This window comes from Lolium rigidum, chromosome 4, assembly GCF_022539505.1.
Source record: "Lolium rigidum isolate FL_2022 chromosome 4, APGP_CSIRO_Lrig_0.1, whole genome shotgun sequence".
NCBI lineage: Eukaryota > Viridiplantae > Streptophyta > Magnoliopsida > Poales > Poaceae > Lolium > Lolium rigidum.
The window spans coordinates 36,295,270-36,310,050 of NC_061511.1; the positions used below are offsets into that span (position 1 = coordinate 36,295,270).

At 43.4% G+C, this 14,781-nt stretch overlaps 2 long non-coding RNA genes across 2 annotated transcripts; both read right to left on the bottom strand.

Annotated features, from left to right (window-relative positions):
* Nucleotides 1–2,347: 2,347 nt before the first annotated feature.
* Nucleotides 2,348–4,875, bottom strand: LOC124705707. Its single transcript, XR_007004137.1, has 5 exons — nt 4,756–4,875; nt 4,502–4,674; nt 3,356–3,467; nt 2,555–2,608; nt 2,348–2,396 (listed from the first exon to the last, which is right to left on the bottom strand). It is a non-coding gene; the product is annotated as an uncharacterized LOC124705707 (long non-coding RNA).
* A 4,314-nt stretch (nt 4,876–9,189) lies between these two features.
* On the bottom strand, nt 9,190–9,772 carry LOC124707201. The gene is made up of 3 exons (XR_007004771.1): nt 9,752–9,772; nt 9,559–9,639; nt 9,190–9,393 (listed from the first exon to the last, which is right to left on the bottom strand). It is a non-coding gene; the product is annotated as an uncharacterized LOC124707201 (long non-coding RNA).
* Between the last annotated feature and the right edge of the window lie 5,009 nt (nt 9,773–14,781).

Sequence of the window (14,781 nt, forward strand, 5' to 3'; positions counted from 1 at the left end):
GTCCATGGCCTATGGCTTTGCTTGGAGAAGATGAACCGCCAAAACTACAGCAGTTAGTACGCCTTGCACCTCAGGAGCCATGTTTAACCGGGACACAATCCTAATTTCTCTCTTTATAAGATTGTTAACAAGGTCGAAAATTCTGTCAGGCGATAGAAAAAATGCCTATCAATGAACAATTAAAACCAGACACCAAGTTTTGTACACCACAATAGCAAACTTAGATTAGTCCCACGAAGTGAACATAAAAAACAGAGCTTTAATTAATCATATAACTATATAATAAATTGAAGGTGAAAATGGCTGAGGTACAGAAAAGGAAGAACGCTTCACCAACAAAAATGGAATACCAATCAGAAATCTTAAAGGTAGCATACATATCTGAATTACTAAGTGCCTCATCAGGGTTTTGGGACTTCAATAGCTGTACCACGAAGTGCACATAATTTGATCTACATCATTCATATGAATCGTTTAACAATTACTGTTCAAAGAGATCTAAAAGACAAGACTTGATATCAAATTCATAAAGCTGCCTGTAGAAAGCAAGGTGCAAGAATAGAATTAAGACTTGCATGAAGTCCTACAAATCTTACATCACAATATGTTGACCATCAAGGGAGAACGGTAGACACTTAATTAAAGTTATTTTTGCTAGTTAGTGAGCTGTCTTAAACGTGTCTTGAATTTGACAGGAATAAACATTTACAGGCATGTTTATTAGTCAAAGAATCAAAGCAGCAGGAACTGGTTATTAACCTTATTTATTCGTGCAAGCTGCACTCCTATAGTTCTAGGGCTTCAATATCCTGCAGGAAACAAATATATAAATCATCATTTCTAAGAGCAAAGCAACTATTAATCTCCATTTCTAAGAACTATGTTGCATTAGAACCAATATATGTTAGAACTAAAACTCAGCTAAGAAAAGCTCCATTTACAGGCATGTTTATTAGTCAAAGAATCAAAGCAGCAGGAACTGGTTATTAACTTTATTTATTCGTGCAAGCTGCACTCCTATAGTTCTAGGGCTTCAATATCTTGTAGGAAACAAATATATAAATCACCATTTCTAAGAGCAAATCAACTATTAATCTCCATTTCTAAAAACTGTGTTGCATTAGAACCAATATATGTTAGAACTAAAACTCAGCTAAGAAAAGCCTATACTGCAACACATCACTGCACAGCTATAAGATACCTGACAGCCTTTAATGGATTTAGTGAAACTTTCAGTTAAAATGAGGATCCCAAACGGTTCTTCACCAACTGCAAAAGAATTGGATAGTTGCATTCAGTATAACCCAATAATACGGTGCTTGTTTCAGAGATCTAATTGAGATGCACTTCAACAAGTAGGCTGCTTATCACATCACTGCAACGACAAAAAAGTTGACTGAATATGCATATGGATTGCAGCAGACATAAAATAGTAGCAGGGCTATTGGAATGACAAAAGAAATGTGTAACTAAAGTGATTTATACATGCTGAAAGGAATGACACTATGACCTTCTATGAGCTCTGAATCTCCAGCCAACAATCATATCTCACTTTAACAAACAAGAAAGCATAGTCCACCAGGAGATCTGTATTCTATCCTTCTATAAGCACCGACCTTTCTCTGAATAACAATCTAGATGACCCGGTGCACCCCGGCGCAGAGGCAAAAGCGAGACAGTTAATCATAAGGTTTACACGGCTGATGTTTATTTAGTTGTCCAAGAATTCATTAGGTCGTCATGGCCCCTTAAGCCTATATAAGCATTTTTTTATAAAAAAACATTCAACCAATTATATAAAGATAACACATGTATGCTGTAGAAGCGACAATTTTTTTTTCATCCAACCATTTGTTAATAGAAAAGAGAAATGAATGTGTATAACATAGAAGCCAATCTCATGTTTTTTTGTGCCATCAAGACATTCAATAAGTACATATAAAGTGGTGTTATTTTCTTCAATGTGAATACACCAAGATCATAACTAAGAAGCAAAGAACAGATGTGAGCAGGCCACACAAAGTGGTCTTTATCATACTCGCATACCAGAATTATTATACATCATAACCACAGGTTCCTCCCATACTAAGCCTATTAAACAAACAAAAAAAGAATTACGATCAAATATACAGCTGAGAAAATAGAACATACATAGTGACTATAAAAAAAGGTGAGAATTATTAACCTTGCTATAAGGGCATGCGTGTGATTTAACTAATATGCACATGGCCTATAGTTAATATAGCTTGTACTTTGGGAAAGGGGCAAATGCTAACAGTTTTCTTTTGGATCAAACAAATGCCAGAGACAACAAACTCAACTAATTAACTAAATTGGATTATAACCTGTAGAAATGTAATTGTGAGGCAAAAAATGAGTCCTCTGTAGACGGTGACCTGCAGACAATAAAAAATATTTTTTGGTCACAACTTTCCTCTGCTCATAAGAAAGAAAATAATCAACAAATTAAGCAAAATTACAGCTAACATTGCAAGATGATAAAACCATGGACAATCACTTGATGCTGCAAAGATGTGAAGGAAAAAGGGCTCACCTTGCTGATGTAGCCTCAAAGATGGCCTTCTTGGGGAAGGCAGTAGTTGTGGACCTGGAACAGGACATCGAGGATGTGATTCTTCATGTATCATGTATCAAGGAAAGAAATTAATTTCAGGCCGATTAATTGTCGCAACCCATTACTATGTCGAGTTTTGATTCTAGTACCATGTGTGTCAACTAATTAATTTGGGCCAGAGGGGTACTATTAAAAGACAAACCAATTTTTTTTAGCATACATCAAGTATTAAAAAACATTGGCAATGTACTAATATATTGTATCTCATCTTGTCAATTAATTCCTTGCCTTGATAAATTCAGTTGAAACGTTCCAATAACAAAAGATTTCGTATTTAACTGAAAGGTGTAAGTACGTGAGAACCAATATTTTCAGCGTCTTCATCAACAAAAAGAATTAGTTATTTTCAAATTTCATGGTACAATGAGGACTATCTATCCCACCTCTCGTCTTAACATTCAGCTGACCCAACTAATAAAACAAACCGGTCTGATAATATGAATCAACATCGATGTTAAAGAGTATGCTTCTTTCTACTCACCCTCCTTCTCGCTATTATTTTCCTTTCTATAATTTTTCCTGTTGATTCATGTCTTACAGGCTCACTACTAATTCATAAGACAAGGCATGATGAGCAACAAAAAATAGCTGCGAGTATGAAAAGGCAAAGCACTATCAATTACCAATGAGCCAGTACAATGTCACACAAATATAGTCTTATTAATAACTATGCAGGAGATGATTCATTCTCCAGAGATGAAAAAATAAGAAAGATCTCACCTTGAGCTTAGGACCTTTGATGTGGCCATGATGATGCCTGCAATATCACCTTTAACAATGATTCTCCATTGCCCGGCCTGTACCAAACATCATTCCGGATTTACATAGAGCCCTGATTTATGGATTCAGATATTAGATATCTTGTCAACCCTAAGCAACAATAAAATATAGGTCAGGTTGTATACAAGAAATAACATCAGCCAGTGAAATGATTTCTTCAAAAAACGAAAAGAAACATTCCATAGCAGCAAAAGCTTGATTTAACTCTTTACGAAGAAATAACATTAGCCAGTCAAATGATTTCTTCAAAAAACAAAAAGAAACATTCCATAGCAGCAAAAGCTTGATTTCACTCTTTACGAAGAAAACCCCCTACAAACTAACAGCTCAAATGGAGAGGAAATATTGCAATAAAACGAAAAGCAAAACCCCATGGAGATTGTAGCAGTGAGACCACACCATGTCCCTTTTGATAGCATTTATTTTCAGAGAGAAATTCTGAAATTGTACATAGCAGAGAGCCGAAGTATATAACAATCTAACACAGTAAACACATGACAAAGAAAGAACATGTATTTTCAGTTGTATCAATAGACCGTGACACATAGCCAGATATATAGTTCCCCATGATGCAAAAAATAGCTCAAGAACAAGTGTTAGGCTACAATCATGACCAGAAACTGCATCTTTGACAGACCACATAAAGATTTAACTTTAGGTGGAATTCTTAGGCCCAAACGCAATTTGCAATATAGTTGTGTATCATCATCAAGATGTTGAGAATGAGCACGTCACTTTTATGTAACTCTATTCCTGCCAAGAATTTGCGGTATAACTGTCTATTACATTATAGAGATTCTTCAGTGTATATGTCAAATACAAATAGGTAAAATGAAATCAAAACATAAGGTGACCTATGTTGATCCGTAAAGTATCCACGGCTCTGGAATTTCAAATCCTTATCTATGAAACACTACAAAATCTTTTTTTAATGCTACCAGAACGTCCCATGCCGCTTGAAGATGGCAGCCAAACAAGCTAAGATGCTCCTATTGATGCTCTCACCGGTCGCGGGTGCTATCAAGAGCTGGCGTGCACTGAGTTTGTGAGAGAGATCATGAGCAGGGGAATAAATGAAAGCCTCACCTCGTTTCCTGCCATCACACGCTGCACCAAACTCCCCAATCAGTTGACGGCCCCTCTTGGCCATCGAGCTCAATCCACCTCCAACTCGCGTCCTCCTCACCGCCAGACGATTGGGAGAAGCTTCACCTCGTTTCTTCCCGTCACACACTACACCAACCTCCCCAAAGTCTATTCTATGGCATCCCGAAAGTTAAACGAAGTCAATTACCAAACTCGAGAAGAGGAAAGATAAATGGTAAGGTGAGGTCAACTACCTGATCTATCCGGAAGCCATCAGTTTCCATGGCAGGAGATGGAGAAGTCGATATGTAACATACATATGAAGCCACTCTGAACAGAAACTCAGTTGAAGAAATGGAAGAGATACTAACATAGTATCGTTGATATGTAACATATTCAGCAGTTCCATAAACCGGAAATTAAGTTCTGAACATACCATGTGAAACATGGGAGTGCCTTCACTCGTATCATCTCCTGCTTGTCCTGAGGTAAATCGAAACCTAAACCATGGAAAAAAAAAAGCGAAACCTAAACTGAATATCATGTACACTTGCTATAGGATGTAAGAAATCACCGGGTGTAAATCATAAAAAGGTAAATCGTCTCTATTGTATCCATGTGTTTACACCAGCTCACGAAATAGTTACATTGCCGCAAAAGCCATGGGTTGAACGTATGCTTGCACGTGCCATTCCTCCTCTATTTCTTCCTCAGCAGGCACGTGCTTGCAAATTTATTCCCAAAACTACAGTACTAAGATGTATATGTTGTTCCAGTTTGACTTGCTTCATTTATCTTAAGAATTTAAGCCGTGTTTATTGAAGGCAGTAATAATATTAGAAACGAAAAATATGGGCTGCATGGTCAAAGCCTCAAAGGCGGGGACGACCTGGGTGTGTTTTGGGGATTGGACGACCAGATTGAAACGCCCCTCGGGATGGTTTTGGGGATTCATTGCACAACCAAATATTTTAAACCTGTAAAAAATGTATAATCTGAAACGCCCCTCAGGATGGTTTTGGGGATTGGATGACCAGATGGAAACGCCCCTCGCGATAGTTTTGGGGATAGCAATTGGTTCACTGAAGCCACATTTTCTTGGCAAAGTTACATGGTTGAAGAAATTAATATCCAAATATTTTCAAGTGACCAATAATATATACCTTCCGAAGCCTGGAGCTCTTCCATCTGAACCAAATCCAGTAAACCTGCAAAATAATCAGCAACACAAAAGGTAGTTTATTAGCAAATGGAACAAAAAGGAATAGAAGAGGAAACTGGAAGGTATATAATCTCCACTTTTGGATCAAATGCACAATTTTTGGAAGTGAACGTTCTTTTATGGATCAAATGCACATTTTTTGCATGGTAAAGGGAAATCTCAAACTTTAGTGAGAAAGGAAAGACCAAACTTCAGTGGGAAACGTAACATATCAATATACAATTAATCAATCAAAAGCGCACCTTTTACAACACAAACAATAAATAAGATGGCTTAGAATTTACATGGATACATCCATACTATGTCTAGACGAAGGAAAAAATCACCAATACAATAATACAAACAGATAGGCAAAGATAATAAATAGAAGCAAAAAAGTAACAGGAAAAACACAAATTTCCTGGCAGACATTACCATAGACATCATAAGCTGCTGAACCGTAGGCATCTTCAGCAGTATAGCTTCTGTGTCAAAAAAAAAATCAGACGACTACATCACCAATCAAATTACACTCCATTACTGGATGTGGCAACTGAACCAAATGCAAAATACAAAAAAGAAATTGGCACACACTCAAGATTTACCTGTCAAATTCCTTATTATTGAAGCTAACATGCCAGAAAAATTCTTTATCTTCTGCAATTGTGCATCGACCAAATTAACACGATCTTTCGTATTAAAGCGACCATGCCAGACAACTTCTTTATCTTGATATTAGTGAAAAAAGCCTGCAAAGCTAGAGTAAGTAAACAAGTAATAATGAGAAAATATTCCATGGCAAAATATTTCACAATACAATAGAGAAAGGGATAGGTAAAATATACATGTGACATAAACGCCATGGCTAAATACATCAACACAGATTATGTGCACTCAGAACCACCTACATACACAAAATGTTTCGCATTAACATCAAATCTGGATATAAGGGATATGCTTCAGTAGCTTTCAATATAGTAAGCGGACAGAGAATACATGATAATGTTCAGCTCTTTTCTCATAACACATTTATTAGTTCATTTAATAGAGATCAGAAACCACATCAACCACTAATATTAAACTGGAGTCTAGAAAAAAAATGCAGCGATCAGCAAGCCTCTAGTTTAATTCTACATGTGGCATAGGCACCAACGATGAAAACTCACAGCAATCTCTGCATAGAATGAACCCACTCAATTTCTTGGAAAAAAATAATGCAAAACTCACTCTTACAAATCACATACCTGTACCTCAAGAATTCATTGTATAATAGAAATCATTTCCCTAATAAAACTGTGCTTCTACCATGAACAGAAAACTTCTTTTATTTGGCCCTGATTTGATGCAAGAAAAAAGTCACTATTTTTTGCAGGAGATAAAATACGAATTAGAAACTTCATGATCTCCATCAATGCAAGGCAAACAAAGAGGCAAGAAACAAAGATTCGTTAATGATGCATATCCACTTTCAATACATGGAAACAATATCACAACATGAGGTAGCCACAACATGCATTCATGTATGACAAATAACCATAAAACGCCATCCAACGGCCAACGAGCACTTGCTGCTGGGAGTATAGAAATAAAGGGCAACCGCATAGCATGTCACCATTGCTGAAATAAGGCTCCCATTTTGAGTAAGCGTACTTACCAAAGATGCAGAAAAGAGAACTCGGAATAAACCTCCATTACAGATTGAAGGATAATATTAGCTTTAGAATATAGCAAAAATAACATATCCGTGCTGAAACAACAAGACCTTTTCTACGGTAACACTTAAAGCAAGAAGACAAGAACTAAACGGGAACCAAGCCTGAAGAAGCATATTAAGATATTAACAAAACACGAAAAGATGAAGTTAGTAAAGAAATTGAGAGGATTCGGAGGCCCTTTGAAGATAAATAAAGTCTTGTCAAACCTACCGATATCCCAAGATTGCTGCTCGGAAAATTGCATCATCTCATTCCCAGAAAAATAAAGAAACTCACTGCTAATCGGCACCCTACAGAATTCAATAGCAGGTCATTCCCAGACTTCCCAACAGTAGCAAGAAACATGTTTGCAATCAGACCTATGCGTATATATCCAGCCAAAAATACTGTATATACAACAAATTGGTTTATCCATAATGAAGTGCACAAAGACCCCAGGTTTCCATCCAATAACTGTATGCAATTAATAAAAGGGGATAGCGATCTACAAGCATGCAAAAGTACATAACAAATTCAGAATGTACCTCTGCCTTTTGGTTGAAGCGACCTACAATCTAAATCTTATTTTCTCTTCTAGAAAGAATGCCAAAAGCACATCCAAGTAGATGGCTTCTTTCCTCTAGAAAAGAACACACACATCAGACTGACTGATCAAGTAGATTGTCATACAGAAAAATAGAAATAGAAATAGCAATTGATGAATCAATTTCAGTTGCCACTCCTGTCACAGATCAATGCGAAATATGGAGTTACAACTAAAATAGAAAATGATGAATCAATTTCAGTCACCACTCCTCTCACACGTCAATGCGAAATATGGAGTTAGCACTCCATATTTTGCCTCTTTCTTGTAGATCCAATGCAATGTTCAAACTAATATACTACCAAATCAGTTACCATTCATGTCACACATCAATGTGAAATATGGAGTTGATAGTTACCACTCCATATTTTGCCAAATTCTTGTGGATCCTACGCAATCTTCAAACTAATATAGTACAAAATCTACAGGTTGATAGCGGCAAAGATGCGTTGTTGCTGCCTCTTACAAACCAGCGAATTTCCACAACACTATTTGAGATCAGAGCTCATCACGGCAGCAAGACACGGAAATCTCAATCGCGCCGGATGGATCAAATCATCTCTGGCCAGAGATGCACAGAGAAGAATGGAGAGGAAAAACTTTAGGATTGGAAGGAATAGATGAGCCTAACCTGAAGGTGAATCTTGCTGTGGCCTGGTCATCCTCGCCCGCTTGTCTGGCCACCACACATACCTCCTCCACGCGCGCCGTCGCTCGCTCGTGCCCGTCGTCCTCCGGTTGAGCCACCTCTGTCCCATCATCTCTTCTGCACGGTCTGGAGCCCGGCGTCGTGCTGCTCCACCTGCCTACTTTGTACGCCGCGGATCGGGGAGGAGGAGAGGAGGCAGCGATTGGGGGAGAAGAGGAGGCACGGCCTTTTCCGCAGCACACCGCCAAGCAGTATGTTACTACACCTCACATATCAGAAAGTAAATCGGCATTATAAACTCTAACCTTCCACATTTCCATTACAGCTAACTAATGATTTACACACACAAAACCAGAAAAAATAAATAAACTCACAAAACAATAATTTACAAAAAAAGGTTACCTTGGATCAGCTCATGTAGTTGGACACCTAGGGCACTAATACGCATCAACCATGGAGGTAAGTTCTTTTCCCCCACACGTTGAATGTCACAGGCCATATGGTTAGCTATCACTAAATCCGTCATAACCATATCAAGTCTGAAACCTTAGGCACGTGACACTTCCTAAAAAGAACAGCAATCGAAGTATCGAACACACTGAACAAATTGGCAAATCATGTGCATCTGTGTAAGCAAAGGATTAGAGCGACTTACAATGATATGACAGCAAGGCAAAATCAGTTGGTTCACCTCAAATCCATATAAATACATGCCATTCGAGATTCGACTTGCCGTGGATGGTCCTAACGGTGCATAAAATTGTCAGATATTTACAAAATTATGCCGTAATAATGTTGTAACATAATTAATTCAGTCTAGAGTTAAAGTAAAAGACGGGCATATCAAGTGGAGTAAAAAGATTACATGAGAAGAGAGAAGGGAAAGAGAGGTGTGAAGGTTCTGTATACCTTCAGGCTATAGTAACCATGGACAACACCAATTCTGCAATTGTCATTGCTATGAAAATCTTCTGCACACCCAAACCCTATCTGCAAAAGAAAAATAAATTTGAAGAGGAGAGAATCATATCGAGGGGGCAGAAACCAATAAAGCTCAGTTTCCACACTTGATTTCCTCAGAAGATAAGAAGGGTAGAACCACCTGACGGTAATCAGACTCCGCGGAATTTCCCTCGGAAATCTGAGAAGCTCCATGCTCTTCATGATCCAAAAAGGGGATCTCTTTCACCTGGAAAATCTTTCACGTGATCATACAGATATAGTAACCCTAAGCAGGCAAATTAAAGTGGATTCAGGTGGAGAACTAAGAGAAGGGGGCAAATACCAGTGCGCTATCCGGGGAAGAAGCAAAGAGGTGTAGCAGAGGCACTGGGGGTCGTCGCCCAGAGTGCAGGAGAGAGAGAGACCGAGAGGAGAGGGACGACATGGACTTGCCTGGCCCGGTCTTCGCCCACCGCTAGCGCTCCGTCGCTAACCACGACATCTCCATGCATCATTCCTCTCCTCCATGGTCTCCTCCTCCACTGATTCCCATCGTCATCTGACTTGGGGGCGGGTGACGCGAGGAGTCAGCGAGCAACGCGAAGAGGCGGCGGGCTCGAGCACCAGCCGGTTGTGGCGACGCGCCGCCACCCTGCTCCTGCAACGCCTCCTCCCGTTGTCGTCCCGTCTAGTCCCGCCGCCCTCCTCCAGGATGCGGTCTTGCAGAGGCTCCTCCTGCGCACCTCCACCCATCTCCTCTTCACAGCCCTGTGTGGTGATGGAAGCGGGGATTGGAGAGGAGGAAAGAGGCAGCGATTGGGGAGGAGACGAGGAGAGGATTGGATTGGGAGGAGGCGGCTGATTGGGGGAAAGTGTTTCACCGATCTAGGTTTCACTTTCACCGGCTGCTCCCACGCACACGCGAAAAGCAAGGCGATGCGAGTGGAAGTCGAAGAAAAGCGACGGGAACAAGCGTGCGGGGCTGTCTCTGCGGCCCGACCCCATACGCGACTGGCCCCAGGCGTCATTGACTCGATAAGAAGCTGAACAAGTGAAAAAGGAAATTACAGATCCAACGGTTAGAGTGAAAAGTGGGAGAGCAAATTCACTGTAGCAGTAAAAACGTTCGATCCAGATTGATTTGCCCCCTGGAGATGGCCTGGTTGGCTGGGTAGTGTTGGAATATTTATAGGAAGAATGTGTAGAGGATTCCAACTTAGCTGAAACTTTAGGATTGTGTCTTAATCTGTCAAATTCCATATGTCTCAAAGCTTTAGCCGAAATGGAAATATCATTTTTATTAGATCCTAAACTGACTCCTACACTAGCAAGTTTAGACGATATCACATTATCCGAGAAAGGTAAAAAAGATATAGAACTTGAATTCATACCACATGGGTCGAGATTTATCGCCGCCTTACGACGCATAGCCTTCGTCATGGTGTCCTCATTCGTCGCCTTCGCCCCATCTGCATCCATAGCATGGCGTGAGCTACGCCTATGGAAGGCCGGTGGCTGTTGTCGCGGAGGAGCCACCAACGTGGGCGATGTGGGCGGCGAGGCCGCAGCGGAAGGCGCACTTGAAGACTTCCCGGATGCCGCTGAGGAGCATGGCGTCATGGTAGCAGGAGACGCGGTCGCGGTCGGCGTGGACGAGACGGCAATACCAACAGCCACACTAGTGGAAAACAGGGCTTCCGTGGGAGCCTTTTGTCGCGGGCGCGCCTGCACCCGCGACAAATGGCCTGGCCACGTCGCCCCGAAACCATGTGGAGCCGTCAGGGCCTTTTGTCGCGGCCTTTTGTCGCGGGCTGTATTACGACCCACGACAAAAGGGGTCTGAGGGCTGGCGCCTCCTGACGGCACCCCTTTTGTCTGGCAGGGCTTGGACCGCTTTCAAGAGACATCGTAAGGACGGTACCTGGGCAGAGAAGCTAACATTTACTCCTGTACCGTGCCCCCAGCAGCCACAAGGGACGAATCTATGTGGATACTACGTTTGCGAGTCCATTCGCATGTTAACCACTGAGAAGCAGAACAATAATAAATTCGACGTAAGCAATAACATTCACAACTTTATTTATTATCATCAATATTTCGTTATCAAGACTGATATAGTCATACTCATCTCATTTTCGTATATAGGTCGACTTCATGCGGGACAGACTCCAACCAAAGGAACACGCACTAGGAATCGCGGAGGAACTGGCGGGACTTTTGATTAAAGAAGTACTAAACAACAAAGGCTTGTTTAGTCCAAATAGATGCTCTACCTCCAAATAGACGGTCGTTAGTACCGCTTGTCGATCGTGAGCTAAATGTATATATGTAGGGAATCTACGAATATGTGTAAGGGGAATCGACTTTTGCTTGCAATATTTGTTTGATCGATCTATATATATATATTGAATGAACGTGTACAACTTCTAGTAGCGTACAAATATATGCAACTTCTATTTTCGAACGAAAAAAAATGAAATAACAGGCGGTCGGTGGCGGGGGGGGAGGGGTGCTGCACCCCTCAAACCCTAAAGCAGCAGCGTTGTGCGCGCGCCACGTAGAGGGCCTTTTGTCGCGGGTGGTAATACCGCCCGCGACAAAAGGGCCTGTGCCGTGCGCGCCCCGCGGCTGCCACGTGGTGGACCTTATGTCGCGGGTCGTAAGTGACCCGCGACAAAAGGTGGACCCTTTTGTCGCGCCACCTTTGTCGCGGCTGGCCGCCCGCGACAAAAGGGCCTTACCACCCGGAACAAAAGGCCTGTTATCTACTAGTGCCACCGGCTTTGGAGCATGGGAGGGCAGTGATGCTGCAGGTCCCTCCCGCTCCAACGTCAGCTGTGGAGACGGCGACGGGTGGCCACCATCCGGGGGAGATAATGTCGATGAAGACTCCCCAACGGTGGCAGCACACATCTCCCGTCCCACGTCCATGACCCCCATGCATGTTGGGCCGGCAGCTGGTGTCGTTGTAGAAGCAGTGGTGGAGTCCATCGCCTGGCCAACAATTCCAGTGGACGAGCCAACCTGAAGCAACCTGGCCGGAGACACGTACACATGATTGGCAGCCTCAGCCAGCACTAGGACGTCCTCAGTTTGACCCGCTGCATGCATGAGCTGATCAGCCCCATCTCCATGTGACGAGCCAGTAGTCTGCAAGGTTCTTGCGTCCATCTCAATAACAACAGAGACGATCGGCATCATACGAGGAGTCCCCGGCGATGAATCAGCGACCGGCGAAATTCGTGCAAACAACCCAGGAGACCTGATCCGCGCCGCCTCTACGATTTCTTTTGCACGTGGTGTTCTCGGAAAGGGGTTAAAAGGGGTTACTGCGACCAAGGCATTTGAAAGCACCGTAGCTGACACTGTTTTAGCCTGGGTATCCCCTGAACTGATTGTAGCATCAACCTCCATATGCACTGTATGAGATTCTACAAGCCGGGCAGGGTCATCAGTATCCTCCTTATCCTTGTCCTTTGCCACATCATCATCATCCGGATCATTACCCTTGCGCCTCCAAAAAAAGGAACAAACTCGGGGTCTGGAACAAAGTCCTCAGGCTGACGGCGGAAAAAGAAGTCATACCCCTTCATTTTTAGCACCACCGTCACCCCAATATATAGCTGACCATTCTCATCGGCCCTTTTCTCAAGCACTTTAGGATCCAACATGGCCACGAACAGACGCACCACATCCCGACTCCTCAAGGTGACAAGATCGACATCTAAGGTGGTGCCAATCAGAGAGCCCACCGCCCATAGACCATGAAAATGACGCACAGAATAAGGCACACCCTCAACATGAACCCAAACTGGTTTGAGCTCAAATTTATGTGGTATCTCCTGCACCTTCCATGTACTGATAGTAAGCTGAGTGTCCGATGACTGCACCTTCATTTGGAAACCATCCACTCTCTCAAGATCTTCAGCTGATGGAAACCCAATGAGAAAAGCATCGCTACCATGTGCGAGGGCCTCCCATTTCCACAGAGGAGCAGGGCAAATGCGAGCCATCTGCCTCTCAATGACCGAAGCCGCAACCATAGGACCCTCCAACTTAACGAGCGCCGTTGGAGAACAAGCATGCACAAGATGCGGTTTATACACACTGTCTGGAAGTTCTAGAAAAAGAGACTCCTCAAACCCTTGAGCCGCAACGAACGCAGAAGGTCTTGGAAGTCGGAGAGTAGGACATCTAGAAGTAGGATGTGATGTATTATCACATACGAGACAGTAGTGCTGCACCTTACAATCTTTCGTAGCATGAGTATCAACGGCACACTTCCAACACTTCACCGCCTTCTTAACCTTACCAGCACCTGGGAGAACAGCAGTAGCACCAACCACCGGCTGCAAAGGCGTTGTGACCACCGCAGAGACTGTGGGCGGCTGCAAGGACGTCGGGTCGAAGAAAGGCACCTGCTGCAAGGGAGGTGGCACCAACATCTGCGGGATCTGCGTCGGAACGGGGATCGGCGTCGAGGATGAGGCCGCCACCGAAGGCACCACAGCAGGGGCCTTTTTCTTCTTACGTTTGTTCTTGGAGGTTGACGGCACACCAACCTGCGCCGGCAAGGGTTGCTGCTGCAACGGAGGATATGTAGGAGCCTGAAACTGACCAAAAGACGGTGCATACATCTGCTGCTGCTGCATACGGGGAAAGTGCTGCTGCTGCTGAGGAGCCGACAAGTATGCCGGAGGACCAGGTTGTCGGGACGGCGGTTGAAGCGGCTGGAAACCCATGAAGCTCCCACCCTGTGACATGGCACCAGGCTGCCCAGCACCGGCCGGCACATACGCCGCAGCCATCCCAGAGTTTGCCAGGGGAAGACCTTGGGGTGGCATGAGCGGAGGATGTTTAGGAAGAGGCTGCACCGGTCGCGGTTGCTGCGGACGCGGCTGTGGAGCAGCCATGCGCGGTTGCGGAGCAGCAGCAGGTCCTCCCGACGGAGGGCGCGGTGGAGGCCCTGACATGGATACCGCCGAAGGATCAACGATCACGGCAGCGAAGGAACGCGGGAACGTGGTGGAAGCCGAAGACCAGGGAGCGGAGGTGGATGACGGCGCCAGACGACCAGGAGGCTGAGGCGGCGGCTGTCGAGATGAGTTGCTGAAGCCTGAGACCTCCGACTTAGGGCATGCCTCCGAGCGTAGGTGTCGGATCCGACGGCAGAGATGATCCCAACTCCAG